This window comes from Leptonychotes weddellii, chromosome 2 (assembly GCF_054177405.1).
Source record: "Leptonychotes weddellii isolate Sample4059 chromosome 2, ASM5417740v2, whole genome shotgun sequence".
Taxonomy (NCBI): domain Eukaryota; kingdom Metazoa; phylum Chordata; class Mammalia; order Carnivora; family Phocidae; genus Leptonychotes; species Leptonychotes weddellii.
In genome coordinates this window covers 90,168,272-90,178,740 of record NC_138370.1, presented here as the reverse complement: position 1 = coordinate 90,178,740, position 10,469 = coordinate 90,168,272, and the positions used below count along the sequence as shown (strand labels likewise).

The window sequence follows — 10,469 nt, the reverse complement described above, 5'->3', positions numbered from 1 at the left end:
TTACATTTAATAATATTTAACAATTTTTATTGAGTAGATAGTGTGTGAAAAATTCTAAGACCACCACTGCGGGTATGTCAAACAAGGCACATATCCTCATGATGCTAACACCCAAAAAGTAAACAAATACAACTAAGGGATATAACTATTCTGATGGTCAGTACGTTGAGGCAGCTTGAAGGGGATTTGAACTATGTATTTAAAGAATCAATGAATGAATGAACTTTGATAAAATGATATCTAAGGCAATTCCTTAAGATAAGTGTGATTAATCCAGGTAATGTGTGTGAATATTGGGCCCAAAGAAAAGAAATAATTATATCATAGTTTACCACATTAATAATCCAATTTTATTAACCATCACTGTTTAGTTTCTGTGGGATTTTCTTATTCATATATTCTACTCATTTTTGTTTTTTTATTTTTCTTTTGCCTATTCCATAATGATTTGCTGATGTTATTATATGTAAAAGGTTATATGTATATTGGTGAAGAGCAAGAATTTGGACTCCTGAAACCTAACTGCATCTAAATCTCAACTCCACCATGTGCAATCACTGTGACCTTGAACATGTTCTTGACGCTCCAGTTTCCTCATCCATAAAATAAACAACGGTATCAATCACACAGGGGAGATGTGATGATAAAATGAGTTAATACATAGAACGCATAGAAAAAAAATTGTACAAAGTAAGCACTTTATAATTGTTTGCTATTGTATCATTATGAATTACATACTGATGTTAGTGCAAATCTCTAACAGATATCTAAAAGCTATCAAGCATTCATTGTGTATTTCAACAGCTCCTCCATTGTGAATCTCATTTTCCCAAATTGAAACTCTATATTTCTAATTACCTTTTCCACTAGCTTGCAGACATGTGACTTAGGTTCTGCAAATTTGATGCAGCTGCATGAGACTCTGATTGGTAAGTCACATCAGGAAACAAGCCAGGAATAATAGAGCACCAAAATTGCTGTAGCACACAGGAGGAAAGGCAGTGAATTTATGAGGTTGGCAATAATGGTGGCCTTTGCTTTTCCAGGGATATGTCTAGAGGCATTCTGAATGGTCCAGTGTTTGACATATTGTCATAAGCTACCCTACAATACAGACTCTAACAAAACTAGGCTGTCGCAAACCCCTGGTAATAGAATTGTTTACTTTTATATCAAGAGGTTTGAGAAAGCACCAAAATCTGCATGTGACGTGTTTCCAGGCTGACTTCAAAGGGTTCATGCTGTAAGAGCTGAAGTTCTTATGAGGGTGTCTAAAGTGAAAAAAACACATCAGTAGGGCCTATGGCCATTCCATGTGTGCTAAACGTGTCCCTGACCAGAACAAGTGTGGTTTTCCTTATTGAGGAGCAATAAGGAAAAAAATAATTGTGAAAGTGGTAAAGGCACAGCACAGAGTTTAAAAAGCTATATAATAAAATGAAGCTTATTCTGAGTAATAAAACAATTTAAAAGATAAAGATAAAATAAATAATTATGAGGGCTCTTTCCATATGGCAACTGAAGCAGTAGGGTCAGTAGTATTAGTTAGTTAACCACCTAGCTCTCTGGTGTGGTCTGAGTTGTTGCTGGGAGCTTATCAATACTTTTTTTTTTTATTAATACTTCTTAATAAACACTTCCTGCTTAAACCTGTGGGGATGTAGCCTATTAGAGTGGGGAGAAAGACCAACATAATAATTGACTTCAGAGGTGATTCAGGCATCTAGCACTCAAAAAAAAAAAAAAACTGAAATTTGAAATTGGTCATCTTATCTGATTGAGTTTGATATCAGAAAAAAAAAATTACCATCAGAGGAGGGTTGTTGGGATGTTGGTATTCCATGGCACATAATGACAAACATTGACTTAGCTTATTACTGTGGTCACCCGGAATAAAGTGTGTTTTAAAATAAATTTTTCCTTGCACAGTGAAGGAAACCATCAACAAATCAAAAAGGCTATCTACTGAATGGGAAAATGTATTTACAAATGATATAGCTGCTAAGGGGGTTAATATCTGAAATATATAAAGAACTTACACAACTAAATACCAAATAATCCAATAAAAAATAGGCAGAGGACCTGAATAGACATTTTTCCAAAGAAGACATACAGATGGCCAATAGACACATGAAAAGATGTTCAATGTCACTCATCATCAGGGAAATGCAAATCAAAGCCACAATGAGATATCAACTCACACCTGTCAGAATTGCTAAAATCAAAAAGACAAGAAAGTGAGGACGTGGTGAGGACGTGGAGAAAAAGGAACTCTCGTGTACTGTTGGTTGGAATGCAAAGTGGTGCAGCCACTGTGGGAAACAGTACAGAGATAACTCAAAAAATTAAAAATGAAAATACTATATGATCCAGTAATTCTACTACTGGATATTTACCCAAAGAAAATGAAAACAGTAATTTGAAAAGATATATGCTCTCTGTGTTAATTGCAGCATTATCTACAATAGTTGGGATATGGAAGCCACTTAGGTATCCATTGATAGATAAATGAGTATTACATGTGATGAAATATTACTCAGCCATAGAAAGTAATAAAATCTTGTCATAAGCAACAACATGGATGGACCTAGAGAGTATGATGCTAAATTAAATTAGTCAGTCAAAAAAAGGCAAATACCATACGATTTCATTTATATATGGAATTTAAGAAACAAAACAAATTGGGGCACCTGGCTGGCTCTGTCAGTAGAGCATGTGACTCTTGATCTTGGGGTTGTGAGTTTGAGCCCCACATTGGGTGTAGAGATTACTTAAAAATAAAATCTTTAGAAAAAAAATGAACAAAGAAAAAAAGAGAGCAACAGAAAACAAATACAGGGAGCAAACTGATGGTTGACAGAGGGGAGACAGGTAGAGGGATGGATAAAACAGATAAAGAAGATCACTTATTGTGATGAGCACCAAGAAATGTATGGAATTGTTGAATCTAAATTGTACACTTAAAACTAATATAACATTTTATGTTAATTATACTTCAATTAAAAAAACTAAAAAAGTAGTTTCTGGGTGATATTCCAAAAAACGGTAAGCCTGAAGGGGCTCAGTGATCACTATTTACATCATTTTAATGGGTATCAAAAATACCAGGGCTCTTTTGGGTTTAGGTTGCTTCTAGCACTGCTGGAGAGTTTAAAAAATAATTTACCAGCTCAAAGTTTGAAATTCTTACTTCAGCCATTATCAGATCACCAAAATATTCGTATGACATGCTTTTAAAATGTTTTCTGTTATTTAGCAACAGGGCTGTTTAGCAACACAGAAACTGAAGTTGTTATTACTAAATTTCACTACAGGCAGAATCCACAGCTGTGTTAGGCTTCCTTCCTCATGCATTTATTCATTCAACAGATATCTGTAGCCAACCCTGTGAGAGGCACTCACACAGATGCTGCACCATAGGAACTAAAGGAATAAACTCTCTGCCTTCAAGGATCTTACATTCTATTGAGGGAGAGAGAAAATAAGCAGATATAAGATACCAGGTGTTAATTGAAAAAAAGAAACTGGAAAATGATAGGGTAGTATTTTACAGAAAATGACTAGGGAATGCCCTGTGATAGTTTGGGCTCTTCAAAAGCGGACATCAGATGGGTCAGATGAGCAAGAGATTTATTGAGGAAAATGCCTGTGAAGGATCAAGGAGCAGAACCAGAAAAGGTAGAACAAGATCGCAACCACCTTACGTTAGAAAGGAAGAAAACTGGGTATGTGGAATCTCAGACTTCAGCAGAGTTGTAAACAAATTTTGACAAGGCAGTTTGCAAGCCAAAGTCACCCATTTGAAGGTGTTTCCCATTCTACAGGAATGGACTAGCATTAGTTACTCCCATTGTAGGCAGTTATTGACTCAGGGCAGCCCTTAGGAAGCATAGCTTTGATTCAACATGATAGTGGAACTGGCTGGGGGCATCAGTTATGCTTCCAAAAGCTGAGCACGGTATTTTCATGTCTACCGCATCCCTCTAATAAGATAGTATTAGCAAAGAGAGCCTGAAGGAAGTTAGTCATCAACTAACAAAAAATGACCCCTGTGATAGTTTGGGTGTTATTTTGTATTCAAACTTAAGCATTTGTTAATTTAACTATCATTCATTCCTTCATATACTACTTATAGAGCTAATTGGACAAGCAGATCAATAAAGGACTAGCCCAGAAATTTTTAAAACTCAACTTTATTGTTGTTATGCTTCTACTGGCATAAGGAAACACAAAAGACAACATTCTTCCTAATGTTGTCTTACCTTTTTTTTTTTTTAAGATTTTATTTATTTATTTATTTGACAGAGAGAGAGGGAACACAAACAGGGGGAGTGGGAGAGGCAGGCTTCCTGCTGAGCAGGGACCCTGATACAGGGCTCGATCCCAGGACCCCGGGATCATGACCAGAGCCGAAGGCAGATGCCCAACCAACTGAGCCACCCAGGCGCCCCTCACCTTCTCCTTTGACATACACACTGATTGCCACTGAGTTAAAAGTATTCCTTAAAAACTTCAAAAGTAGAGGAAATTAAAATCCTATTTTTTTCTCAAAAAATATTTGTTTTAAATCAAAGTAAATACTTTCAATAATATAAATACCATAGTTGCTTGTCTGTGGCTATGCTTTTAGAGAAGATAAATTTATATAAAATCAGTATGGATTCTCTATACCCAATGACAAATGAAATATCTGACCATATTTTTCCATGTAGAATAAAGCCTTTTGAATATTGCGGACAAATTTTTACTATATTTATTATCAATTAACATTACAAAATATCAGATATATTCTATCAGTATGGTAGAAACACAAAATTGTAATCTTGCTGTATAAATACTGTCAATTCTTTCTTTGGTTGAGAGATCACTAAAATGAGTGAACTTGGATTTTTCTCAGTATTTTTATAACCTAAAGGTCTCCATACCCTTCTGTTAATTCTTGCTTCCTAGTTCTTTGAAACTGAAATTCTAGCTGCATGTGAAACATATCATTAAGGCAGTTATTAATAAAAACAGTCAGACCTGGGGTGCCTGGGTGGCTCAGTCGGTTGACTCTTGATTTTGGCTCAGGTCATGATCTCAGGGTCCAGAGATGGAGCCCTGCAGCAGGCTCCCTGCTCAGTGGGGAGTCTGCTTGAGCTTCTCTCCCTCTCTTTCTCTCCCTCTGCCCCTCCCCTGCTCACATGGGCGCACACTCTTCCCTTCTCTCTTTAATAAATAAATAAACCTTTAAAAAAAATCAGACCAAAAAACATTTTTTCCTTCTTTTATTCCCCAATGTCCTTTGAGGACCTTATTCCTTGTCTATAGATAAAATAAAGTGGAACTATTAGGTCCCCACCTTTTCCTAACTAGAGAACCAGCATGTGGTCAAATAGGTCAATTACTGCATTAAAGCAAATTTTTTTTTCTCAAAAAAAAGGCAATGATACAATTTTGATTAATAATAAAACCATCTAGTTATCAAAGCAATCTCTCTAAAAACTGTACCTGAATATCCCTTAGACATAACTATTGACTGCTTCTCTCTACACACATTTTTACTCTGATTCAATCTCAGAATTGCCGGTGATAAAAGAAGATCTTGCTCTAACAAAATTATAGTTGATACTTAGTGTTCTCCATCAACAATAAATGAACTAGAAAGATAAATCCAAAGAGGCATAAAACACTTTGCTTTCAACACAAAAAAAATCAGTACTAATCTGATCTGATCAAGAAGTAAAAGCACATGTTATTTATCATTCAACCTTCTTTTCAAATTTATCCTTTCCAGATATAAGGTTTTTGACACTGTCATTTGATGATTATGTTCAGTTAGAAGAAAGAAGAATGACACGTTGGACAAGTTCATCCCCAAACTAGTAATTTTTAAAACTAACTATATTTTAAAGAAAATTCAATTTAATAAAAAAGTCTCCTAGAATATCCACCACATGCATTGTCAGTAATAGTCTTCCTCTCCAGATTTTTGATTCGTTGATGTAAACATTGACTAAACAACTACTGTGTGCTAATGTGATTATAGGTGCCAGGGTTACAGCAGTGAATTAAACAATTCCATGTTCCCACAGAGCTTATATTTTGATGCTTTTTGGTCCTGACCTTTTAAGAGACTGGGATGCCCCCATCCTTGAATCCCTCTTTCCTACTGCTAAAAATGCCATGTTAGTGTTCTTAGATTCTTATTCTGGAATTTTGAACATTCTTTTTTTTTTTTTTCCCCATCAGTTCAAGTTTAGTAGAAACAACAAAAGACAAAAAGTGATGCCCTACTACTGTACCTAACAGTTGGCCTGCCCCATAACAGCTCAAGCCCTTCTCTCCAGAGGAAGAAAGGCTGGCCTCCCCAACCCCTGCAGGAAAGGCCTGTCCTGTCCCCATACCACGTCTGCACAGAGTCTAAAGTCTTATGTTCTAAGCATGACAACAGTACAAAAGAGATTTTGTTTTCATGGCCACACACTGCAGCCCAGCCCTAAAATGACCCAGTGCTTACTTCTGCTTACAGAAATATTCTTTGCTCTTCTGGACATCAGGCTTGATGGTATCACTGCCAGGCTTCCAGCCAGCTGAGCACACTTCCCCCATGCTTGTCAGTAAACTGGAAGGCCTGAACCAGTTGCAGAGTCTCATCCACAGAGCGGCTGACAGGAAGGTCATTTACTGTGATCTGCCTAAGGATACCTTTATCATCAATGATAAAGAGGCTCCTGAACGAGATGCCTTCATCAACTTTTAAGACTCCATAGTCCGGAGTAATGGTACACTTGGGGTCTGATACCAAGGGAATGTTCACGGGTCCCAGTCCTCCTTGTTTCTTGGGTGTGTTGATCCATGCCAGGTGACAGAAATGAGAATCCACAGAAGCACCAATCACTTGACAGTTGAGTTTCTTAAATTCTTGGGCCCTGTCACTGAAAGCAATGATCTCTGTGGGGCACACAAAGGTGAAGTCAAGAGGATAAAAGAAGAACACAATGTATTTTCCTTTGTAGTCAGATAGGCTGAGGTCTTTGAACTGGCCATCTGGCGTAACAGCCATGGCTTTGAAGTTGGGGGCAGGATGCCCAATTTTGGCATTTCCTGAAGACATCTTGTTATCGGAGCTCTGAGAAGAAAAACGCGGAAGACGAGGCAGGAAGAAGACCTGGAATTTTGAACATTCTGAGAACACATCAGTCAGTTTCACCACAAAGCCCTAGATTTCAAATTACATTTATTTTTCAATGCTGGTGAAGCATCTTTTACTTATTTTTAGTTGACTTTGTACTGCATTCCAATAAATTGTTTATGTAAACATTTCCAGGCTTTTCTAATTCCCATCCTTATGCAATCCCACCTTCATCAACAGATGATATACCCTGCTCAGAATAAAGACTAGAAATTGGGAAGACAGGTTATTTGTGCCTTCTTTGATTTCTTTCAGCAAAGTCTTAGTTTTGATTTGCACAGATCTTTTACTTCCTTGCTTAAATTTATTCCTAATATTTTATTGTTTTTGATGCTATTGTGATCAGGATAGTTTATTTATTCCTTCTTTTGGTGCTTCGTAATTAGTGTAAGGGAATGCTACTGATTGATTTTATAACCTGCCACATTGATTCATTCCAATGGTTTTTTGAATGATTCTGGGATTTTTCTATATATAGGATTATGTTGTCAGCAAATAGTAACAGTTTTACTTTTTCCTTCCCGATTTGGATGCCTTTTCTTTGTCTTGCCTAATTCCTCTAGCTGGGATTCCAATCGTATATTGAATAGAAGTGGTGAGAGTGGGCAGCCTTGTCTTATTCCTGATCTCAGAGGAAATCTTTTTTCAATTTTTCTCCTTTAAGTATGATGTTGGCTGTCATTTTATCATATATCCCCTTTATTATTTTGAGATATGTTCACTTTATACCCAATCCGTTAGGAGTTTTGATTATGAAAGTATGTTGCATGTTGTTGTGCAATGTTTTTTCTACATCTTTTGAGATAATTTTGTGATTTTTATTTTTTGTTTTATTGATGTGATGAGTTACATTAATTGATTTGTGGGTGCTGAGTCCTCCCTGCATCCCAGAGATAAATCCCCCTTGGTCATAATGTATAATCCTTTCAATGTGTTCTTGAATCCAGCTTGCTACTATTTTGTTGAGAATTTTTGCTTTATTTATTAGGAATATTGGTCTATACTTTTTTTGTGGTATCCTTATCTGGTTTTAATATTAAGGCAATACTGGCTTTGTAGAATGAGTTTGGAAGTGGTACCTCTTCTGTGATGTTTTTTAAAAGAGTTTGAGGAGGATTGGTGTTAATTTTCCTTCAAATGTCTCATAAAATTCTCTAGTGAAGCCATCTGACCATATAGTTTTCTATCTTGAGAGTTTTTTGATTACTGACAATCTTTTTACTCATTACTGGTTTGTTCAGATTTTTTATTTCTTCCTGATTCATTCTTGGCCAGTTGTGTGTTTCTAGAAATGTATCAATTTCTTTTGGATCACATAATTTGTTGGCATGTAACTTTTCATAGTAGTCTCTTATAATTTTCTCTATTTCTATAATATCTGTTGCAATGTCTCTTTTATCTCTAATTTTATGCATATGAGTCTTTTTTTTAGTCTAGTTAAAGATTTGTCAATTTTGTCTGTCTTTTCAAAGAACCATCTTTTGGTTTTGTTTATTCTATTGTTTTTCTAATCCATATTTATTTCTGTTCTGATTTATTTTTATTATTTTCTTCCTCCTACTAACTTTAGGCTTAATTTGTTCTTCTTTTTCTAATTCCTTGAAGTGTAAAATTAGGTTGCTTATTTGAGATCTTTTTAATTTCCTAATATATGTACTTATTGCTATAAACTTTCCTCTCAGAACTGCTCTTCCTGCATCTCCCAAATTTGGTATGTTGTATTTTCATTTTGATTTGTTTCAAGATACTTTATTTAACTTTTGATTTCTTCTTTGATCTGTTTGATTTTTTTGATCCATTGATCAAGTGTGTTATTTCCCACATATTTGCAAATCTACTCATTTTCCTCTTGTTGATTTTTAATTTCATGCCACTGTGGTCAAAGATGATACTTGATATGATTTCAATCTTCTTAAATTTGCTAAGATTAGTTTTGTGGCCTGTTAAATGATCTATCCTGGAGAATGTTGTATGTGCATTTGAGAAGGATGTGTATTCATTCAGTTGCTGCTGGATGGAATTTATACATATATATTCCTGTTAAGTCCACTTTTCAAAAGTGTGGTTCAATTCCAATATTTCCTTGTTGATCTTCTGTCTGGACAATCTATCCATTGTTCATAGTAGAGTGCTGAAGTCCCCTATTATTATTGTATTTCCCCTATTTCTCCCTTAAGATCTATTAGTATTTGATCCATATGTTTCAGTGATCAGATGTTGGGAACATATATGACTGTTATATCTTCTTGGTGTATTGAACCCTTTATCATTACATAATGACCTTCTTTGTTTCTTGCTGCCATTTTTGACTTGAAGTTTATCTTGTCTAAGTATAGCTATACCTGCTTTCCTTTGATTACCAAGTGCTTGGAATATCATATTCCACCCTTTGAGTCTATTTTTTTTTTTTTGGAGTTGAGTCTTCTGAAGATAGTATGTAATTAGGCCTGTTTTTCTTTCTTTTTTTTTTTTAAAGATTTTATTTATTTATTTGAGAGAGAGAGAGAGCACACATGAGAGGGGGGAGGGTCAGAGGGAGAAGCAGACTCCCCGCTGAGCAGGGAGCCCGATGTGGGACTCGATCCCGGGACTCCAGGATCATGACCCGATAGGCCTGTTTTTCAATCTATACAACCCCTCTATGCCTTTGGATTAATGAGTTCATTTATGTTTAGGGTGATAATTGATATATGAGGACTTACTACCAACATTTTATCTTTTGTTTTCTGGTTGTCTTGTACCTCCACTGTTTCTTTTTCTTGTCGTCCTTTTTATCCTTTTAGATTGGTGGTTTTCTATGATGATTTTTTTCAGTTTCCCCTTTCTTGTGTTTTGTGTCTTTGCTGTAGATTTTTGTTTTGTGGCTATCAAGAGGTTAATATAAAATGTTTCATAGATCAAATAGTCCCTTTTCTGCTGATAGTAACTTATCTTTATTTGCCTATATAGGTCTCATCATTTTCCTCCTCCCCTTTTATATTTTTGTTGTCACAAACTATCCTTTTTTATGCTGTGAGTTTCTTACCAAACTGGAGTAGCTATAGTTATTTTTAATGCTTTTTTCCCCCTTTAATCTTAATGCTGTAATTGTTTAACACCCTGTTCTAAAGGAGTTACAGTTTTCTGGTTCTGTTTGTCTTTCACCTTACTCAAAATCTTGTGTCATTTGGGGCTTTTGTTTTTTCCGGTAGAAGAGCTCCTTTCAACATTTTTTGTAAGAGAGGTCTAGTGGTGGGGTGCCTGGGTGGCTCAGTCATTAAGCGTCTGCCTTCAGCTCAGGTCATGATCCCAGGGT

General features: G+C 35.8%; 2 pseudogenes; one reads left to right on the top strand and one right to left on the bottom strand.

Moving 5' to 3' along the window:
* Nucleotides 1-1,064: 1,064 nt before the first annotated feature.
* On the top strand, nt 1,065-1,421 carry LOC115942824 (large ribosomal subunit protein eL34 pseudogene; annotated as a pseudogene).
* A 4,460-nt stretch (nt 1,422-5,881) lies between these two features.
* LOC102735188 (peroxiredoxin-1 pseudogene) lies at nt 5,882-7,125 on the bottom strand (annotated as a pseudogene).
* Nucleotides 7,126-10,469: the final 3,344 nt, after the last annotated feature.